A 6268-nucleotide genomic window follows, 5' to 3' on the forward strand; every position below is an offset into this window, starting at 1 on the left:
GACCTAGAATAGCAAAAGCAATCCTGGGCAACAAGAGCAAAGCAGGAGGCATCACAATCTTGAATTTATATTACAAAGCCAGGCATGGTAGTGTGTGCCTGTAATCCCAGCCCTCAGGAGGCTGAGGCAGGAGGATTACCATGAGTTTGAGGACAGCCTGGGCTACATAGTAAGTTCAAGGACAGCCTCAACTACATGGTGAGACCCTGTCTCAAAAAGAAAAAGTTATATTACAAAGAAATGTAATAAAAATAACATGGTACTGGCACAAGAACAGATATGTGGATCAATGGAACAGAATAGAGGATACAGAAACAACCCTAGGAACATTCAGCTGTCTGATCTTTTGTTTTTGTTATGTTGCATTCACTTTATTTTTCTTGTGTAAAAACCCTATGTTGTAGCTACTGCTGGAGCTCGAGTCCTCTGGACAGGGACTCTGGTGTGGATTTTCACAAGATGGTCGGTGAATTCCTATGAAGAAAAATGTTTTGTAGTAACACACAACCCTTAGGCTTGCATGACCCCCCCCCCAAAGAAATCCCCAAGATAGGGAGACCTGGTGAAAACAGTCTCTTTCTAGAGGTTGGGATCAGGTAGCTGTAGGTAATGGAGATGGCATCAAAGGTGGCCTTGGCAAAGTTGCCCAGAGTGGTGGTGGAGGTAGAGTGGCAGAGGTGTAGCAGTCATCAGTGCCAGGCCTCAGCAGTAGCTTCTTGGGCACAGGGGCTGAGATGATGCCCATTCCCCCAGGGCAGGGATCAGAACCAACACAGAGCCACAGTGGCCATCACCTCATAAGGGACAGTGTGAGGCTTACTGGTCCTGTTCCCCCAGTGGCCTCTCTGCAAAGGGACAATGGAGAGCTTGGCCAGGAGGATGGCCCCTCAGATGGCAGTGGCTACATCCGTGGAGCACTTTACACCCAGATTAATGTGACCGTTGTAGTCCCCAATGGCAGCATTGAACCTGGTCTGCTGGCCAACATGAATTTGCTTCTGCACAGGCATGGTTCTTCAGAACTTCATCTCTGAGGGATGCACCCAGAAAAACTCAATCATCTCAGACTCCTTGGTGGACAGGGAGAAGAGATAAATTTCCTCCAGGGACTTGATCTTCACTTCCTTGACCAGCTGGCTCACCTTAGTGATGGGCCTCCACTCCTCGTCCTCAGACTTACCACCAGTGGCCTCAAAGGCTGTTGATGAAGCCTCTGCAGAAGGCATTGTGGCCTCCCATGCTTGGGCCCCTGGGGCTTCCAGGCCCTCTCACTGCATCAGTGTTATCTGCTGTTTGATATTTTCCCGAGGAAGAAGCCAGCTGTCTGGTCTATTTTTTTGTACCAGGGATTCAACTCAGGACCTTGCACTTGCAAGGCAGTCATGGTGCTGCTGAGCTACATCCCTGGCCCCAGCTGTCTGATCTTTGACAGAGGGACCAAAAACATTTGCTAGAGGAAAGATCAATTATTTAACAAATGGTACTAGGAAAACTGGTTTTCCACATTCCAAAGATTGAATCTAGATCCATATCTCAACATTGCCCACCATCTACTAAACTAAAATAAAAATGGATTAAAGATCTAAATGTTAAAATAGAAACACTTAATCTGCTGCAAGATATAATAGGTACAACTCTTGAAGTCATAGTCATAGGCAAGGACTTTCTGAACAGAACACCAATTGCACAAGAAATAACATTAAGAATCAAGAAACTGGTATTATATTAGATTAAAAACCTTTTACACAACAAAGGAAACAACCCATAGTGAAGATATAACCTATAGAATTGGAAAAAAAATTTGCCAGGTATTTCTCAGACAAGGACTAACATCAGTACTGTATAAAGAACTAATAAAAAGGTTACACCCTCCAAAATAAGAGACCCAACAAAAAAAATGGACAACCAAAATGAATAGAAACTTCTCAGAAGAAGTACAAATGCCCAATAAATACATGAAAAAATGCTCATCATTGATGGCCATCAGAGGAATGCAAATTAAAACTACATTGAGATACCATTTTACCCCAGAAAGAATGGTTATCATCAAAGAATCTAATAATAACACATGCTGGTGAGGATGTGGGGGAAAAGGAAGTCTATTACATTGTTGGTGGAAATGTAAACTAGTACAACCAGTATGGAAATTAGTGTGGAGATTTCTCAAAATACTAAAAATAGATTTACCATTTGACTCAGCTATTTCCCTTCTAGGTATCCTGCCAAAAGTTAAAAATCATCATATTACAGGGCCACATGCATACTCATGTTTATACCAGCACAATTTATAATAGCTAGATCTTGGAAAAAGCATATGTGTCCAACAGATGAATGGATTAAAATGTGATATTTATACACAATGGAGTATTGCTCTGCCATAAAAAGGATAAACTTGAGGCATCTGTAGGAAAATGAATGCATCTTGATAATGCACCTCAAAATGTTAAGTGAAATAAATCAGACACACAAGTTTAAATAATTCATGATTTATTTTACATGAGAAACCTAAAATATAAATAGAAAGCAAAATAAATAGATAATAGGAAATAAGGGGATGATAGCTCTTTTGTAAAAGGAAAAGGAACCAAGAGAAGGAGGGAGATTGGAAGGAGAATAAGGAAAAGGATTAAAAAATTTAATATGCGATATGTGTCATGCCCGACAGTTGAGACCACTCCCAGCAAACACAACAGGAAACCTCAAAGAACAAAGAATAGGATACCATGTTCCAACTCCTCAGTTCCAGGAAGTTTTGATTACATCTACATCACCTGTTCCAAGGAGCATGGCCACATTATCTCTGTCCCCCAAATTCCTCAGGACAGCAACTCCTCCCCGGACCAACCCCCAGAAACCACCTCCCATTTAAAGCCTTTCTTCCTCCCTGAGTGCTGACTGTCTTTTCAGACTCAGCCCTCTTGCACCCGACTGAATTAAACAGCCTCGTTGCTCACACAAAGCCTGCCCGGGTGGTCTCTCTATTCTCTGTACTTATACGAACCAACTCTCTTCAAGGGATGTAATCATTATGTATTGCAAGCATGTACCAATAAAAATTAAAGTTTAATTTAAAAAATATGTTCTGAGCTGGGGATGTAGCTTAGTAGTATAGCATGGGCTAAGTGTGCATGATGTCTTGGGTTCAATCCCCAGCACCAAAATAAAACTAAAAGCAAGAACCAGAAAAAGAAGTGCACACTGGGCATAGTGGCACATGACTATAACCCCAGCTACTTAGGAGACTGAAGCAGGAGAATCTCAAGCTTGAGACCAACCTGAGCAATTTAGCAAAGCCTTGTCTCAAAAATTTAAAAAAAAAAAATCACTTTTAATCTCATTATCCAGACAAACACTGATAACATTGGGCATAATTTCTTCCAATATTTTTCTAGGCTTTAAAAGTTGTAGTGAAATGCTCCTTTGAATATATGTGGTTCTGTTGGTGTACATGTGTCTACGTGTGTGCTAAAGTAGGAGAGCAGAGTAGTCAGAGTGGGCTGTGGAACACTGGCTGGACATCTCCTGGCTTTGCCTCTTATTACTTGCATGGCTCTAAGCAAGGACCCCACCTCTCAGGCATCTTTTTGTCTCCTCATGGATGATGTCAGTTCTACCACCTGGAGTTGTTTGAGGAGGTCATGAGCTAATAGTGTCTACAAACAAAAACAGACCTAAGGGCCATAATGTTTGATAGATGAGTAGACACCACCCGTCTTTAACACTATATCATAAGCATTTCCTGTGTCATTGAGAACTTTATGTGAACATCCATTATACGACCAATCCCATCACACAATTCTACTATGGTTTGTTTAAATGTTCCCCTCATGTGAGACCTTGCTTATTTCTAATGTTGCACACTGATTGCTAGTGAGCATTGCGTGCCAATCATTTTACCTGAACTGTGTTTCTTACTGGTGCATTTGGACAGGGTCACACAAGTGGAATTACTGGGTTAAAGAATGTTGATTATGTTCTGTTTTTAATTTTATTTTGTTTTACATTTAAAATATTTTATTTTTAGATAGAAAAACACACAAATGGAAAAACAATCAAATAGTACGAAAGCACACAATGATTAGGAAGTGAATTCCAAAATACACCAAGCCCCAAGAATGACAAGACAGATAAACATAAAGTATATGAAATTGCTGGAAGTGGTGTGCACACCTGTGACCCGAGGACTCAGAAGGTGGAGGCAGGAGGATTGCCACAAGTTTGAGGCCAGCCTGAGTGAGATCCTGTCTCAAAAAACAAAAAAAAAGTGTACAAAGTAGCAGGGCAGAGATCTCTAGTTGCTTACCCAATATCCTTTCCTACCACCTTGTATAATTCAGAACCCTGATTGATTTTATTGGGAATGGAAATGTGACCAGTGAAAATACTCCATTTCCCAGCCTTCTTTACAAATAGGAGATGGCTAATGAGATTTAATTTGAAGTGGTTTCATAGAGCTTCAGGAAAGAGCTTCCCCTCTTCTCATGGCCCCTTTTCTTACTGCTTTAATGTGGATACAATGGCTGGATCTCTGGCAGCCAGCTTGAGTGTGTTTAAGCCAGTGGTTATGTTACCAGCCGCTCAGATCCATGTGCTTGCTGCTCCACAATCCAACTACAGGAAGCCATTTATTTTGGTTAAAGGAGAAAGGCTTTATTCAAAGTTATCTCTGAGGAGATGGAGGGACCTCCTATTGCCACAAATCACCAATCTGCTGTGTCCAGGTGTGCAAAGGCCTTTTATAGTAAGGGAGGGGAGAGGAAATACAATGAGACAATAGACAGCTCCACCCTGATTTCATCCCTGGACATCTTGAAGGCCAGGATTGGAGGGCTGAGCCTGAAGTGGCTCTAGGAGAGAGTATGGTGGGCCAGCCTGAGGGGTCCTCACAGTGAACACCTGGTACTCAGAAAAGGCTGCAGAGGCTCATGGGAGCAGGTGTGAGGGCTTCTGGGGGCAGGGGCTGGAGTCATCTGATGTTCTGCTTCAGGGTTCCAAAGCAAGAGTGGCCTAGAGAAACTTGGGTCCCTGAGTTTTATCGGGAGTCATTGGACTGTTAATTATGTGCTTTTCTCGGAAAAATTGCTGTGACCTTTGTCAAATTACTGTGTGTGTGTGTGTGTGTTTGTGTGTTTGCACTGGGGATGGAACCCAAGGGCCACACATGGTAGGTAGTACCTTACCCCTGAGCTTCATCCCCAGCCAAATTACTTCTTGTGTTTGAGTGAGTTTGAAGATCCATGTCATCACTTGTCAAAAAGTCTTGTCCTCTTCGAAGGCATGCTCTACAGCAATGTTTTATAATAATTTGAGAAGAACCCAGACTGAGAAACTATAATATCACCACAAAATGGTTAAATGCCTCATAAACTAGATGACAAGGTACATTCACAGACACTCCTTGGCTCTAAAAGATAAAAAGGGGGCATTTGTAGACCCCCTCCATCCCTGAATTCCACAGCATACTGCTGGAACTTACATTTCTGCCTGAAAGTTAGTATCGGAGTGGAATGTTAAATGTGTAAATCACATCTGTCTCAACTTCTTGAGCTATGCGGAGCCTGAGAAGAAGGTGCTGCAGGAAGGTCCTGGGTGGGAGCAGGTGTGTGCAGGCCTTCCTCTCTTCCATCTCCCGCTTCTGTCCTCCACTCCCAGCCCTCCTTTGGCACATGGAGATCAAAGCTGCTCCCTAGGCCACACAAAGCCCCTGCTGGAAAAGCCACCAAAATGCTGCAGCTCTTTGCTGACTGGGGCTGGGAGTCATGCCAGGCCAGAGATTTTGGAAGCAAAGCTTTGCAAATGCTGGATTAAGCCCCGGGAGCAACTGTGACTGTGGGTCGACATCATCCAGAGAGCTGGATGAGCAGCAGGCATGGACTGGGATCTGCATGGCTCCAGAAACTGTTGAACAAAGACCTGGAGATGGAGAGACTGAGGGAGGGTCAGCTGTCAGGGGCTTCTGGGGGAGCCCACTCAATCCTTTAGGAGTCTGGAATAATAGTGAGTCCTTCCAACATCAAAGAAAGGGCACAGAACAAGAAACTGTGTAGACACCTCCCCAGTGTCTTGGGTGCAGAGTGCCCTTTGCATGGTCCTTCCTCTTCTGCTCTGTACTCAGCCTCCCGATTTTCAGAATGGGAACAACTGAATGCCTGAAATTTGCAAAGGAGTCAGGATTTGAAAAATGTTGGTGCCAGGAGTGGTGGTGCACACCTGTAATCCCAGCACTCAGGAGGCTAAAGCAGGGGGATTACTGCAAGGTGGAGGCCAG

General features: G+C 43.4%; 1 pseudogene; it reads right to left on the minus strand.

Moving 5' to 3' along the window:
• Positions 1–393: 393 nt before the first annotated feature.
• Positions 394–1226, minus strand: LOC101697407 (small ribosomal subunit protein uS5 pseudogene; annotated as a pseudogene).
• Positions 1227–6268: the final 5042 nt, after the last annotated feature.

This window comes from Heterocephalus glaber, unplaced genomic scaffold, assembly GCF_053883595.1.
Source record: "Heterocephalus glaber isolate CG9 unplaced genomic scaffold, H.glaber_assembly_v1.0 deba00001608, whole genome shotgun sequence".
In the NCBI taxonomy this organism is placed as follows: domain Eukaryota; kingdom Metazoa; phylum Chordata; class Mammalia; order Rodentia; family Bathyergidae; genus Heterocephalus; species Heterocephalus glaber.